We start from the raw sequence: 16,152 nt of genomic DNA, 5'->3' as shown, positions 1-16,152 counted from the left end.
CAATCAGTGTGAAGCAGCTCCGAAGGCTACATGAAGAGATCATTGTGATACTGAATGGGCTTGAGATGTACTTCCCGCCTCATTCTTTGACGTGATGGTGCATCTGTGTGTCCATATTGTGGACGACATAATAGACCTGGAGCCGTCATTCCTGCACAACATGATGCCGTTTGAGAGGATGAATGGGATCATCAAAGGATTCGTTCATAACATGTCCCGTCCGGATGGAAGCATCGTCCAGGGCTATCTGACACAAGAGTGCATCTCTTTCTGCGAGAATTTTCTATATGGCGCAGACTAGATGCGTGGTGTTGGTGTTGGTTTGCCCGTTAACAAGCACGATGGGAGGTTCGAAGGAGAAGGTCACTCCAACGGTCGCTGGGAACTGCACGCGGCATACTCAGATCGACGCAACGACTTTGACAAAGCAAACTTGGTAGTGCTACAACACCTAGACGAGGCAGATCCTTTCGTGGCACTGCACAAAGAAATTATCGCAAAGAAGTATCGTGACCGGGGGGTATGCAGGACGAACGCCGAAGTTACTAGAGAGCACAACTCCACTTTCCTGCATTTGTTCAAAGAGCATATTATTGCTAATCCCCCGGAGGAGGGCTCTAAGGACGCATTGCTCATATACGCCTTAGCACATGGCCCCTCGCCCAACCTCGTAACCTATCAGGCATACATATCAACGGACACACGTTCTACACGGAGGCCACAGTGATGATCAGAACTCAGGGGTGACGATGGAATGCATGACCGGCAACGACAACGGCGCAACTGACAGATTTTACAGAAGGGTCGAGGAGATCTGGGAGCTTGACTACTTTGGACTACACAACATGACGTTGTTTCGTGTCAGATGGGCTAAGAATGTCAAAAGAGAAAACCGGTATTTTACTACCATGACTATACCCGACGCCAAGAGCGCTACCGTGAACGCTATCGCAAAAAACGAGCTATGGGTACACGCTAAGCACGTGACACAATGCTTCTTCATAACCGACCTGCGCAATCCCAGCTGTGTTGTCATGAGGAGAGGCAAAAGGAACATCATTGGAATGGATGGAATCGCCAACGAGGAAGACTACGACCAGTACGGCAACCCAATGAGGGAAGAAGACGATGATGATGAAGTATACGTCAAAAGAAGAATCAATACTACATTACCTAAGAAAAATCGTACTCCATGGAAAAGGAAAAGTCACAATGAGGGGCTCAATTATTCTTCAACGAACAAGAAGGGAAAGAAGCTCACTCAAAAATGAAAACGTCAACGCTAAGGAACCGTATGTTATTAGTCAAATCATGTAATTTATATGTTCCTATTTTGTATACACACTTAGCCATTATTATGCATGGGTCCAATGATGTAATATATATGTTCCTATTTTGTATACATACTTAACCGTAAAATGACGCAATATATATCGCCTTCCCTTCGTTCACCGCTCTCGGAAAAAAAGAAAAGAAAAGTGAGAGAAAATAAAAGAAAAGGAAATAGAAGGAAACAAAAAGGAAAACCGCTATATAGGTACTAGTTATAGCAGTAGCGCTTTTCTGAGAAAAAGAGCTACATCTAGTCAAGATAGCAGTAGCGGTTTCCTCATAAAACCTCTATAGCTACCTTAGCGCGTTTTGTTTAAACGCGCTACTGCTATGCCCACTTAACCCCCAAAATCCCCACTCCTCTCTTCATCGCGCCTCTTTTCCCCCAAATCCCGACACTCTCTCTTCCCCTGTCGCGCCACCGGAGCCTTGCCCTCGCTACGCCCCTGCGCTCGCCCCCAACCCCGGCGCTCGCCCATAGCCCCGGCTCCGACCCCGACCCCGACCCTGGCTCCGGTCCCGGCCCCGACCCCGGCTCCGGCCCCGGCCCCGACCCCGGCTCCGGCCCCGACGCTCGCCCATGATCCCGGCCCCGACCCCGACCCTGGCGCTCGACCCCGACCCCTCCCAACCTCGGCCGTCGTCGGGCCTGCACCCTCTGTAAGCCCCCACCGCTCCTCCTCTCTCTGGTAGCTAGGGTTCTTTGGTTAATTTACTTAGATTTTAGTTAGGGCAGATGGTTAATTAGGTTATATATTTAGTTATGAATTTAGCTAGGTTTTTTCTTCAAGTTCTATATTTTTCTTCCTTTTATATGCAAATTTGAAGTGGACATGTGATATGTGGACATGTGATGTTTTGGACATGTCATTTGGACATGATGATTATGTGTAGGGTAAATGATGTCCATTTTTTAGCAAAGGTCATGCCGAAATTTTCTGTGAATTTTGGCATGACTTGTGCTAGATAGTAGGCATATCGAGTGCCGAGAGTTGCTGGGAAACGATATTCCGGCAAACATAGATCTTTTTTATGTCATTTCTCTTTTTTTTCATAGTTTTAGAATTAAACGAGGAGACTTAATCATAGGAAACATGTCGAACAACAAGGAAACTGGGCCTTCTGACCAAGATGCAGACGAGATGGATTATGATGGTGAACAAGAGTACCTCGACTTTTTGTCTGCTAAGCACAATCAAGGTTTGCAGGTAGGCCTTGATGATGGTACTGACGCCGACATCGACACCGACGGTGCCGTCACCGATGGCGGTGCCGAGACCGGCGGGGAAGATTCCGGCGGGGAAGGTACCGGCGCCGATGCCGTTACCGAAAAGAAGAATCATAGGACAAGCAAACCTAACAAACTAGGGATACGAAAACCTGCAGAAATGATTTCGCTACTAACTTGGTTCTGGCTATCATCAACTGGACGAAGGAAAATCCAGACAAGACGGTACATGATTTCCCGTTGCCCAGTTTCATCGCGAGCAACTCCATGAACAACAACACCACCGTACCATCACTTGCTCACGCAACCAGGTCTCCTCTCGCACTCGCTCCCGCTCATAGCAGCCTGTCCTCAGTCTCTGGCGCGCTAGGTGGGCCTTCGTCTTTGGCTGAGCTCGACGCCCTCACGGTAATTACATGTCACACAAACATATATATCTAAAATATTCCATTTCCATTGCCTTTCGGATGTTTTACGCCGCAGGCATGTGTTTGCAGGCCGACGAAACCCCGTGCACCGTACTGTACTTGATCAAAGGCCAGAAGGTGGACGTGGGAAAGGGGGTGAAAACGAAGCCCTTGGATCTCTCATTCCACAACCAGCCAATGCCCGCTGGGCACTTCAGGGTTACCTTCTCGAGTGTGACATCGGGGCACGAGGATTTGCCTCCTCCATTACGCCTAGGGGGAGAGGACGACGAGACCCCGCCGCGGATTGGACGCTGCAAGGGTTGGGTGCTGCTATGGCCGAAGAATATTCTTCATCTGGAGCCGGCCGAGAGCACACCAATAACCACACATCAACAAGCATGTGCGGAGACCACCACCCCGCCTACGCAATTACCAGCTCCTGTAGTGCCGGGTGAGAGCGGCGGACGATGTGATGAAGGGGGTGTAATAGTACTGGCTGATGTAATCCATCCTGTAGAACAGAGAATGGATGATGAGACGGAGGAGATGGAGGACCCAATGGGTTTCCTCAATACAAACGCGTATGAGGGTGACTTAGATGTGATGAGTCAACCATATGACGAATCGGGCTATTAGCATGCTAATGAGGATATGGATGATCTACCCGGGCAGGAACGTCGTAGCAGGGATAGCAAGAAGTATCTCTTCATGAAATCCTCACAGGAAACGCCTGAAGATGCCGCCTCAACACAGGCTCAACTAGCCGGGGGTTGTACGGTGCTTATCCCGGCAACACTGGGGCAGGGGTTCAGGAAGGGTCTAGAAGGTGTGCCCAAGGAAAAGGAGAGGAAGAGAACGGGGAAGATAGCTGTCTCCAAACAAGCCAGAGCACATAGCAGCCAGACGATGGATTCTGAAGAGCGTGTACCCGTGAAAGGTGCGGCCATGTTCCATCTCACGGGCGAGCCGATGCTACCGCCGAAACCACTGGAGGCACTATCAGGGGATCTCAGGATACTGCACGACCATGTGCTGTCGACTGAGAAAAGCCTACTAGCCTCGAAGGATCCAGGATATCCGACATACGCGGCTCGTGTGCCTGAGGGGAAGTGCTACGTCGACACACCGCCCGCGGAGGTGTTCTTCCTGCGGTTTGACCATATCTTTGAGATGTTTCTGACAAGGCGGTTCAATTTTACAATCGTCCGCCTTTTTGCGCTACATATGAGCTCCATCATGAAGAGAGAAGAAGTCTCGCAAATCTGTGTGGCGGATCCGTACTACATGCACGAGTCTTTCTTGAGTCACAGAGACTTTGAGCGTGAAACTGCTAGGGAGTACCTCCAAAACTTCATGGTACAGAATAAGGACCAGGAAATTGTCCTCCTGCCTTATCATCCAAAGTAAGTCAGTTCCGGACAACCGTTTCGTACATTTCAATCATTCCTTCTCGCTCATATGGAGAATAATTTGAGGTGTCTTTTCCCCGCAGCAACGGGCGCGCCATCCTTATCATTCTTTACCCACGAGTCTCCCACGCCATGTATTTCGACCCTACTAGAGACTACGAGAAGAAGGACTACACCCACATAATGAATATTCTAGATGATGCTCTCCAAGGTTTCAACGTTAGGGGTGGCCACCTGCAGATCAGGAAACAAAGGAACTAGATGTTGGGTTTCTCGCATAAAACTAACTTTTGTTGCATCCATGTCCCAAAACCAAGCAAGAAAGATGGATTCTACCTCCTCCATCTCATGATTAAGTTCAACACGGATCACCAAAAGCTTCGTATGAGAACCAGAAACGATGATCATATCCGCATGTGGGTAGAATCTCATGGAGAAGCGGATTATAAAATTAGAGATAACTTCTTTCGCATCCAAAGGGACATTGCGACGATCATCATGAAAGAAGTCGTCGATGAGAAGGGGATGTTCGACCGTGGCCCTATTGTAACAGCCCCAAAATTGGGTTATCAATTTTTGTGCTGTTATTCTCTCCTTGCACTCATTTTCAAAATCTTTCTCCTGAGTTTGTCGGATGACTCTGAGACTTCTTGTCATTTCCAACCTTTCAAAACCTTGCTCTTGTCTTTGTCAGTGGGTAAGACCTCATTTGCATCAGCTCAAACCCTCTCAAACCCTAATTCCAAATTTTTGGAATCTGAATATGGCCTTTGTGATTACAAAGGAGCTATCATTTTCCTTGATCTTTTGATCATCCCAATTGTTCCCAGAGACCGTTCTACCTTTCTGAACCCTGGATATGCAAAAATATTGCTAAGTCTTATACAATATTTTTCATTTGTGATTTATTCCTTTTCTTGTATTTCTGAGGAATAAAATCCAAAGGCATAGCTAGTCATCTCCTAAATTCAGGAAAATTGGTGGGGATGATATTTATGTCTAATCTTAGCTCTGGCGGAAATATTGGCCACATTTAAATAAGGGAAATTGCCTTTTTCCTATTTTAAGCCAATATTGCATTTCTGCCATTTTCCAAGGGAGCTACCATTTTTATAGCAAGGAAAATTCCCAAATAATTTGTGGAGCTTGTACTTGCTATATCTTCACCATTTCCATCCAAACCCATGCTTCAAAGATCATAATTTGAACACATGATCCAATGCAAGTTTCTGCCCTATCTGAAATTTTTGCAAAGGAAGTGCTTGAACCCTTGATCCATTTGAGCTGAAATTTGGTAGGGTGATTAACATTGATAAATCACCTCCGGATACCAAAAATCAGCTCAATCCATCTATCCAATCTTCCTTGGCAATTTTCTCAAGTTTCTGTTCAGATTGCTTGTCTGTGAAGGAAGTACCCTCATAGATGATCAAAATGAGCTGAAACTTTTCCATCAGTCTCTAATGACCATATCATCACGGTAACACCCCAAATGTAAAACCTTCCTTATTTTGGCAATGTATCAATTTTGGTCTTCATCCAATTCCTTGGGTCTATCATGGTTGGCTTCTTTTGGTTGCCTTTGTGTTGTTAATTGTTGCATTGCTATGCCTTTTCCTTTTTGTATTGCATTTGCCATCCATGTTTGCATTGTGATCATATCAAGTGTTGCATTTGTGCTGCTTGTAATGTTGCTTTTCATCATGCTCATCATGTGTATTGTGTGTTTCATGCATGATCACCCCTCCCCTCCCCACCTTCTCTTTCCTCTATTTGGCAAGTGCCATTTTTCACTCCTCCTTTAATGTTCATCTCTTCCTCACTATTCAAGCATCATGCCACTCACCTCTCTGCCAAGTTTCACCTAAATTGGAGTTGGTTTGGTTGGGATAAAAAATGCTTCAAGTTTGAACCTAATTCAAACATGGAATATTTTTCTACCTTTAAAAAATTCCCAAATCAATTTTATTAAATACTACACAAATTCTGGATCTTGAGAATATTGTGATATTTCTCAAAATCCTTCTTAACCCCCCTGTGCTTTTCCTTTTGTTTTCTGTCTGAAGAAAATGGGAAAAGAATGGTAGCAGCAGCCGAGCAGCAGCACCCCTGGGCCTCGGCCTCCCAGGCCGGCCCAGCTAGCACCCCGCGCCAGCAGGCCCAGCGCGCCAGCCAGCCCGCTCGATCACCCCTCCTTGCCTTTTCTCACCCGTGCACGCGCACACCCCCGCTAGCCCCTCTCCACGTGGCCATCCCGGCCCCGCTCGTCAGCGCCTACCCTGTTCCCCTAACCCACCTTTTCCCTCTCCTCTCGCCATCGCCATGAGGACCGCAAGCACGAGAGCGCGTGAGCTCACGCCGCTCACCCTAGCCCCCACTCCTTGTGACCTGCCTCTCCTAGGGTTTCTCTCGTCCGCCGTCGCCGTCGCCTGGTAGGTATAGCCACCAGATCGATCGCGCCATCGCCGTCCCGAACGCATCTGGGAGCGCGTCCTCATCGCCGACGTGCTCTCCGTCGACCTCTACCTCGCCAACTGTGTCCCGTGTCTTCCCCGACATGAACTACGTCCCCGTCGTCTACGAAGAGCCGAGAACCCCTACAACGACCTCTTCTTCCTCGTCTATGACTCCGGCCGCCGTACGTGTTCGACCATCGCCATCGCCGTCTTCGTCCACCTCCCGACCAACCAAGCGCACCACCGTGCTTGTGGTGAGCATGCGCATCTTCCCATCCCTTCCCCCCTCGATTGCATGCTCTATCCGCGTCTGTCGCGGGCGCCCGATCTCGCCGCCGTCGAACCTCGTCTCCGGCGAGTGCCCCGGCCTCCTTAGCGTCTCTGCGAGTGTCCATGGTCATCGCCGTATTGTGTAGGGTAGATCCGTGCTCGCTGCCGCTTGGTTAACCCCGCGGCTTGTCGTGCTCGAGTTCGCCGCCGCCGTCTCTGGACCTCGTCGCCGGCAGTGTTTCCATCGCCGTTGGGCGTCGTCCATTCCAAGAGCGAGCGCAGAATCCTCTCACGATCACGTAGCACCCATCAGCTGCTCCGTTAGGTCACCGGAGCTACTCCGGCGAGCCCTCCGCCGCCTCTGGCCGCGCCGTTGCCTTCCCCTGCTTCCTCTGTTTTGGTAGTCGCCGCAGCAGTTATGCTAAGAGGAGATGAACCCCTCTTCTGTCAGCCGTCGTCGTCTAGCCCAGTGGCTCGAGCCACTCGGTTGCAACCTAGCAGCCCCGGTTCGATCCCCCGCGGGTACATATAAATCCCCTTTTTTTATTCTCTTCGTTTGAGTCAGTGGCTGGGTGGCCCCACTTGCCACACTCACTGACAGGATGACCCCCCATGTCATTCTCTTCCCCCAAATCCTTTTTCCTTTATATTAAAACCCAGGGAATATTCCATTTCTGGAAATGGAATCTTTCTTTTTCGGGCAGGCCCAATTCTGGACATTCCATTTATGGTAGATGCCATTTCTGCTTATTTCCATTTAGGGCACTTTTAACTTATTGCACTTGTGATGATTTTTCTACAGCAACCCCAGCATATTATATATGTTTTTGGGGTAGAAAAATCCCACCAATCTAGTGGTTGCATTAGTTTCTGCATTTGAGCAAGTTCATGAACATGACATTTTACATCATGATGCTGTTTTGTCATTTTTGTGTGATTTAATTCAAACTTGCTTTGAGGTATCTTGGCACATGTGTAGCTTATTTTTCATGTCTACTCCATGCTAGATTTATTTCATGCCATGTTATGCTATGTAGTGAGTTAATCAAGCTTGTAAACATGCGAACATGAATCTGTCTTTGCCATGCTAGTCATTTTCTCTCAAGTCTGTGAAGCTGATATCTTTTGCACTTTTGCCATGCTTGTTTGAACCTGTTCTAGTGTGATTTAGCCGTAGCTCAGTGTTCATGTTTTGTCAAGAATCTCTTGTACATCCATCCCATATGCTTTGTTGATATGTTGGAGTGCAGTAGCTTAGTTTCTTGTTGCATTCTAAGTGCTATCATGCTGTTAATCGCAGATTTGCGTCATCCTTGTATTGCGTGTCATTTGCAAACCGTGCATCCGTTTCTGGTGATCCTTCTATCGATTTCGACCGAAATCACCTCATCTTTCCAGCGGCATACTTGGTTTGCCAAGTTGATGCCTTGATCATTCTTTCCCTTCCGGAGCACGCATATGCATTGCATATCATATCTTGCATAGCATGCCATGTATTGCATCATGTTGCTTGTGCATTGCACCGTGATTGATTGTTGTTCCGTTGCTTGAGTTCTTGCTTTGGGTAGAGCTGGGAGACGAGTACGTGAACGAGGAACCTGTTGAGTACGCTAACGAGGAGCAAGCTTTCGACAACTCTCAGAACATTGCAGACAAGATGACCATACCCTCAAAATCACTTCTATCTTTGCTTGCTAGTTGTTCGCTCTATCGCTATGTCGCGCTATCTACCACTTGTTTATCATGTCTCCCATATTGACATGTCAAGCCTCTAACCCACCTTCCTAGAAAACCCTTGTTTGGCTATGTTACCGCTTTTGCTCAGCCCCTCTTACAGCGTTGTTAGTTGCAGGTGAAGTTGAAGTTTGTTCCATGTTTGGAACATGGATATGTTGGAATATCACAGTATCTCTTATTTTAATTTAATGCTTCTATATACTTGGTAAAGGGTGGAAGGCTCGGCCTTATGCCTGGTGTTTTGTTCCACTCTTGCCGCCCTAGTTTCCGTCATACCGGTGTTATGTTCCTTGATTTTGCGTTCCTTACGCGGTTGGGGTTATGGGAACCCCTTGACAGTTCGCTTTGAATAAAACTCCTCCAGCTAGGCCCAACCTTGGTTTTACCATTTGCCTACCTACCACCTATACCTTTTCCCTCGGGTTTTGCAGACTCAAGGGTCATCTTTATTTAAACCCCCCCGGGCCAGTGCTCCTCTGAGTGTTGGTCCGAACCAGGCAACCTGCGGGGCCACCTCAGGGAAACTTGAGGGATGGTTTTACTCGTAGCTTGACCTATCCGTTGTGCCTTGAGAACGAGATATCTGGAGCTCCTATCGGGATTTGTCGGCACATTCGGGCGGCTTTGCTGGTCTAGTTTTACCATTGTCGAATGTCTTGTAACCGGGATTCCAAGACTGATCGGGTCTTTCCAGGAGAAGGAATATCCTTCGTTGATCGTGAGAGCTTATGATGGGCTAAGTTGGGACACCCTTGCAGGGTATAAACATTCGAGAGCCGTGCCCACGGTTATGTGGCAGATGGGAATTTGTTAATGTCCGGTTGCAGAGAACTTGACACTTGACTTAATTAAAATGCATCAACTGCGTGTGTAACCGCGATGGTCTCTTTTCGGCGGAGTCCGGGAAGTGAACACGGTTTTGGGTTATGTTTGAGCCTAAGTAGTTTCAGGGTCACTTCTTGATCACTTCTAGCTTCACGACCATTGCGTAGCTTCTCATCTTACTCTGATTTGCGTATGTTAGCCACCATATTTGCTTAGCGCTTGCTGCAGCTCCACCTCATTACCTCATCCTACCCATAAGCTTAAATAGTCTTGATCTCGCGGGTGTGAGATTGCTGAGTCCTCGCGACTCACGGATACTTCCAGACAGTTGCAGGTGCCGATGATACCAGTGCAGGTGATGCTACCAAACTCAAGTGGGAGTTCAACGAGGACCTTGGTCATTACTATGTTTCATTTCCCGATGATCGGTAGTGGGCCCAGTTGGGTCGATTGGGGATCTAGCAGTTGGGTTATCTTCTTTTTCACTTGGTTGTCCGTAGTAGGACCATATGTGTATTTTGGATGATGTATGAATTATTTAAGTATTGTGTGAAGTGGCGATTGTAAGCCAACCCTCTTTATCCCTTTCTTGTTCATTACATAGGATTGTGTGAAGATGACCCTTCTTGCGACAAAACCACAATGCGGTTATGCCTCTAAGTCGTGCCCCAACACGTGAGAGATATAGCCGCATCGTGGGTGTTACAATCACCCTCCTCCAAAATGCAGATCATTTCATTGAACTATGTGAGAACAGGAGCAATTCTTTGTTTCTGTCCACATTTTCAGTTTGTGAAGCAAGTATGTTTTATCTTGCTCCATTTTGGCTAAAAAAATTCCTGAGGCTTCTCATATCCATATAACCCACCTACACAAGATTTTGGCTCATTTCAAGCAATGTTTCCCTAGATTTTCCCAAGTTTCTGTTCAGATGTGATGCTTGTGAAACAAGTACCAATTTGGCAAGTCCATTTGGTATGATCTTTTTTTAGCATCTACATATGACCAAATCATCAGGATTTTCCAAGTGGTAGCCCTATCCCACACTCCAAGTGAGTGCTCCTTCTTCATTTGTTTTCTGGACTAAGTTTAGCAGTTGCAAAGCAACTATACTAAATCCTTGCCCAAGTACCCTCCAACTTCCCAGGACCGTAGTCCTTGCTAGCTAAAACCTCCCAGACATCAAGTTTAGCCCTTAAGCTCACAGTGTTGATTACCAAGATGTGGCCAAGTTTGCAACAGCAAACCTGTCGAGCTTGTTTCCCTCTGCTCCCTACACTTCTTCCTCTACCATCACCTCATCTTTAATGAGCCTTGGAACGACTCCTCTTCTGACAAGGTTTGGCACTAAGTAGGAGGCCAGAGCGTGCAGTGCTAGTGGTGATCACGAGTGAAGCCAGCCAAAACGGTGGTCTGTGCACTGTTCGCCTCAGCAGAGCAGCTCCGGCTGGCTCTGGCCCATCCCAGCTTGTCAACCAGCTCAGCATCATCATCGCCGTGCGCCTGGAACCCTTTCCCCCTCCGTTTTCTTCTCCGACGAGTCGTGCCAACGACCGAACTGTGCGTATCCATGGGCACCGTCATCTTCCTCGCTCCTGTCCTCTTCTTCCTTTCGTCCCCAAGCGCCGCCCGACTCCATGACTCCCCTGGCGCTCATCCGCGTCCTCCTCGCCGCCTTCCCGCCGCTTCTCATGAGCTTTGGCCGCGCCTTCCGACACTGCGCCCATCGCCAGCGCATGGACTGGCGCGTGCCACCTCCCCCTCTCTTCTCGAGCCTTCCCCGCGGCTATTTAAGCACGCCCTCGAGCCCTCATAGTCCACAACGCCTCCCCGAGCCACCCATCCCTCCCCGGAGCCTCTTTCTGATCTCCACCGCCGTCGTGGTCATCGCCTTGGTCCTCCCTGATTCTGGTGACCTCGCGTCCCCTCTCTGCTCTACAGCCACCCAGAGCCTTCCTCTACCACCCAGGAGCCATGCCGTGCTCGTTCCCATCCATTTCCCCCACAGGAGCACCTACCTCACCACCGACCGAATCCCCTCCCCGCTGCGAGCTCGGCTGCGGCCGCTATAGGGCTCCCCGATGGCAGTGAATGCTACCCCTCGATGCGTATCTTCCTCCTGATCTCCTGGGTAGGTCACACGCCATGAACGGTGGTCAGGATCGCCGGCAATCGCCGTCGAGGCGGACCGCTCCCTTGGTCAAGTACGCATCAAGAGGGAGGAAGGAGAAGACCGACCGGGCAGGCCGCACCTCCATGCGGGCCCTGCAAGTTAGCCACTCAAAGGTTGACCCAGCTCGCTGACCTGGCGTAGGTGGAGACGCCCCGCGCTGGATACGTTTCCGTCTTTCAAAAGCGTACTTCGTCGTGCCTTCAGACAGAAATACGTTTTCGTTTTTAGAAAACGTACATTGTGTCGCCTTCGGTCAGTAATACGCTGTTCTTTCTCTGAAAATGTATTTCCTTTAGTGCGCTTTCTGTTTTAACCGACAAGGGCTTGTCTGTAAATATTTATTCCACGGATTAGTCCCTTTCATTCAATCGGCCGTATCTTTTCAACCGTATCTCCGATTGAGGTGATTCCAACGCTCATGTTCTCTGTTCGTTGAGCTCTTTTTGATGGGACTATTTTATTTATGTTTGCACATTTTGAAAATGCCCATTTTGCCCTTGCCCTAATTCAGCCCCTCTGAGAGAGAATCGTTCTCTGGCAATTTTTTCCGAGAGTTGACCACACTCGTTCCCAGAGTATTCCTCGACCCCCAGGCAGGCCAATATTATATCATGAGCCCCGAACTTGCATGTTGACTTTGCTGGTACCTCGTGTGTTCTTAGTTGAAGTAGTTTTTGTCTGTTTCGTCTGCCGAGATTTCAGTTGTGCTATATGTTAGTACTGCTTGCCACATCATTCTTGCTTTTCATGATAGCATTTGCCATGATAGTTATATTGTTGTTGATAATGCCATACCTGTATTTTGGTTAGTTTCATGCCAGTAGTATTGATGCTATGATGATTTTGTTACACCATCGATAAGCTAGTACCCGGTATTGTCATGTATCATAGGATCTATCTGTTCACTTGAGGAACTTGATATTTGTTAATGCATTTGCATGTTGCATGCTCATTGTTGCATCTTTGTTAAATATGCTCATAATGTTAATGATGGTGGAGAATTTAATAACATGGCTTAATAATAAACCTCCTTTGTCATCGATGGGATCGAGTCATAGTGCCACCAAATCGAGCTTTCTCCAGTGCAGCTACATTTGCCTTTATGGGAGGCCCTAGCAGGGTCTGCTGTCATGCCTCCCGCCGGTGCATCCAACTAGGGAAGGTTATGGGCGCGCGCTACCCTGATCAGGTAGGCGGACATAAGCCTTGTGAGCCCGAGTTTGGTTATGTGAACATGTCCCCGTTTGGGACCATTTTTGCCATGACGGTGGCCGTAGGTGCCTTTGGTAGGCACGGGGCCACCCATGACTTAGCCCAAAGGGGAGTTGGCCGGAGTGGCAGGGAGAGTGTCAGGGCAGTAGATTAGTTTTGTCGGAACGCCGTTGGTCCACCCAAATGGGAGTGCGAGGCCATGGGTTCTGTGGTGTGGGTAAAGTGTGCTAACCTCTATAGAGTGTGTGTTAAATCTATCGATAGCCGCGTCCTCGGTCATGGGCACAAGTTCATAGTAGGTCACACTATCGTGTCTTGGTCCTAATGGAGGATAAATCTGCTAATAACTTATGTGATAACTAAGATGTGATAAATAATGTGGTGACTTGGACTATGAAAAAATCGTGATAAGTCACGATGATGTGTTGATATGACCCCGAGATGAGGTCTCGGTAAGTCATGAGTTTGCTCCGAGGAGCCGTGGCAGAGTAAGTGATTGTTGCATGAAGTTAATACAATATGTCTTCATGGGAGGTAACTGGTAGTTTATTTTCAGCATAGTTTCATGATGCCATGCCATGTTTTGATATGCTATGCTTTGCTGTTAGAAGTAAGTTTGATATGCCATGCTAGTAGATGCTATGATGTTGTTCATGCTTAGTTTGATTTATGATTCTTGTTAATAATATGCCATGCTTAGAAATTGTGTTGGAGTAGATTGTTGCATATGCTTGGATCTTGCTTTGTTATCTGTTTGTTTGGATGCTATGTATTTGGTTGTCTTGCAAGTACATTCAATGTACTGACCTGGCGTGTCATGCGAGTTTTGTAGGTCGTGTCCAGATTGTTCGTTTGTTCCGTTGTGCTGGGCCGTAATCTTGCCAATCCTGTGAGTTATGGAGTCCAGCCAGAGTGAGACGCTGCTAAACCAAGACTTCCACCACTATTTAAATAGACTTCCGATGCCATCCGTATAGCCATAGTGCCATGCCAGATAACTGTATTCATCAATGATGTAAACACATACACATATCTTTGATGAATATTCTTGTACCTGGAATGCTGTATCATGGACCTGTCATGCGTCAGGTGTTATCCTGGGCTGACGTGCGAAGGCCCCCTGCTCCCAGCGGATCGGGGTGCCACAGGAGATGGTATCAGAGCAGCCAGGCAGACATAGGTTATCCTAGCATTAGATGACCGCTACCATCAACCCGTAATGAACCTATGGGATTTAACCATCCCTGGCATCCAGCATGGCCACTGTTAATCAATAGGTGGCGCAGTCGGGACCGACACGTCCTCACCCCGCTGTCCCCGCCTAGTTATCCGTGGAAAAAATAGCAACCCTATCCTTTCTGGTCGGCCGCGCCGCTTACCCTTCGCCATTAAGGGAAAGGGGCCACACCATGCGGGCATGTCCCGCATAGCTGCCTATAAAATCCCCTTTCTGCTAGCCGTATCACTCACCCCTCAGTCAGCCATGTCCCTGCAGAGAAGCTTAGCTAGTAACACTCCAGCCATGACTAGCACCTTCAAAGCTCCCAAGTTTTATACCCGCACCTGTGCCGTCAACCATACTGGATTTCCACCCCTTCTTGCCGAGATTCTCACCAAAGCCTTTGGCTGTAATGCTAGCCCCGATTACCTGGTGCTCCAATCGACACCCGTCCCTCACCTTCACAACTATGATGCAAGAGTGCACATCGGCCCAGGTCCCGCAATAGATGGCCAGCCTTTGGTTTTTCACGGTAGAGCCATGCCTACCACTGATTTACCCATTCAGGATGCTGCTGTGGAGGCTATCCTATACCTCCGAACCAAGTTTCCGCAGGTGGCACAAAGGCGGGAATTCTGCTTTTTCCCCATTGTGGCAGAAGCCGGAATTCAGCCTTCTCCCGCTATCCAAGGAGATGACCCCGCAATCGCTCGCCTGGTGCAATATATCACTGCCCAGGGGATGATGATTTCAAAGATGCTTGCCGAGTTTAGAATCCTCGACAACGAGGCGGTACAAGTTGTCAGGGAAGCTTATCGTGAGGCTCGTAAATTCTCATCTCAAGCCGTTTGCCCAATGCCATCCGAACCAGTGCTATCCTCTCAGCATGTGCTGTGGCCTAAGCCAAACATCATCACCCTCAACAAGGCTCTTTTCCGGATCCACCAGCAGCATCTGCTTGGATCAATTTTAGCCACACCTCCAGCAGAAGAGCCCCAACCCATAATAGTGTCGGACGATGAAGATGGAGATTGGCTCAGCCTTTGTCCTCCAGGAGAGCCCCAGCATGGCCAGTCTTCTACATGACCTCAGCCACGCAGTCAGGTGTTTTTGCGAGTAGGTCGGTCTGTCGGTTCATCCTCGATATGAGGATAGAACCATGTATCCCGGAGTGCGTAGTTTTGATTAGCGTGTAGCACATTCGTGCGTTGTTGTATGATGGTACTATTATAACCCGTATGCTGTGGTTTATGCATGCTTGCTTGCTTTTGTTTGTGTCCTTGTGCTTGCTTGTCTCTCTGTCAAGAGGAAATGTTTGATAGGGTTGGCAATGGTTGCTAACAAGATTTTAATCAGTAGGGCACATACACTAAAAACAACATTGAGTCATTCCGAGTCTATAATAAAATGCGCACTGTTGTAGGTATATGTATACCAGGAGTACATATACCCACTGGCATTAAAACGCCTTAGTGTGATTTGTCTGGTGTGTTTTTCTGTTGCAAGTATGTTGCATATGTTTGTTTGTTAGTTTAGACTGCACTGCATCCTGCACGCAGCCCTGGTTCACTCACGAGTACTTTTGCGCAGTACTCGGGAAATGCAAAGTCACATCCCTATCTCTATCTGTGCATACCCCGTGTGCCAGATTTTCAACCCAGAACCTCAAGGAGACATTTTCATCTGGCAATTTCTTGTCCCTAATTCTTTTTCGTTAACCCAATTGCGTTTCCATAGAAACGTTGCCAGCTTTATTACCCTCGATCCAGTACAACTCCCCGATACAGATTTCAACTCCGATTCTACCTTGACACCTACATTTCGTGGAGCTATCCGCGAATTTTTCCCGTGCCCTAGTCTGACTCCTGAGCTGGCGCAGCC

The sequence above is a fragment of the Aegilops tauschii genome, chromosome 4 (assembly GCF_002575655.3).
Source record: "Aegilops tauschii subsp. strangulata cultivar AL8/78 chromosome 4, Aet v6.0, whole genome shotgun sequence".
NCBI lineage: Eukaryota > Viridiplantae > Streptophyta > Magnoliopsida > Poales > Poaceae > Aegilops > Aegilops tauschii.
Note: the sequence above shows the minus strand (reverse complement) of the source record.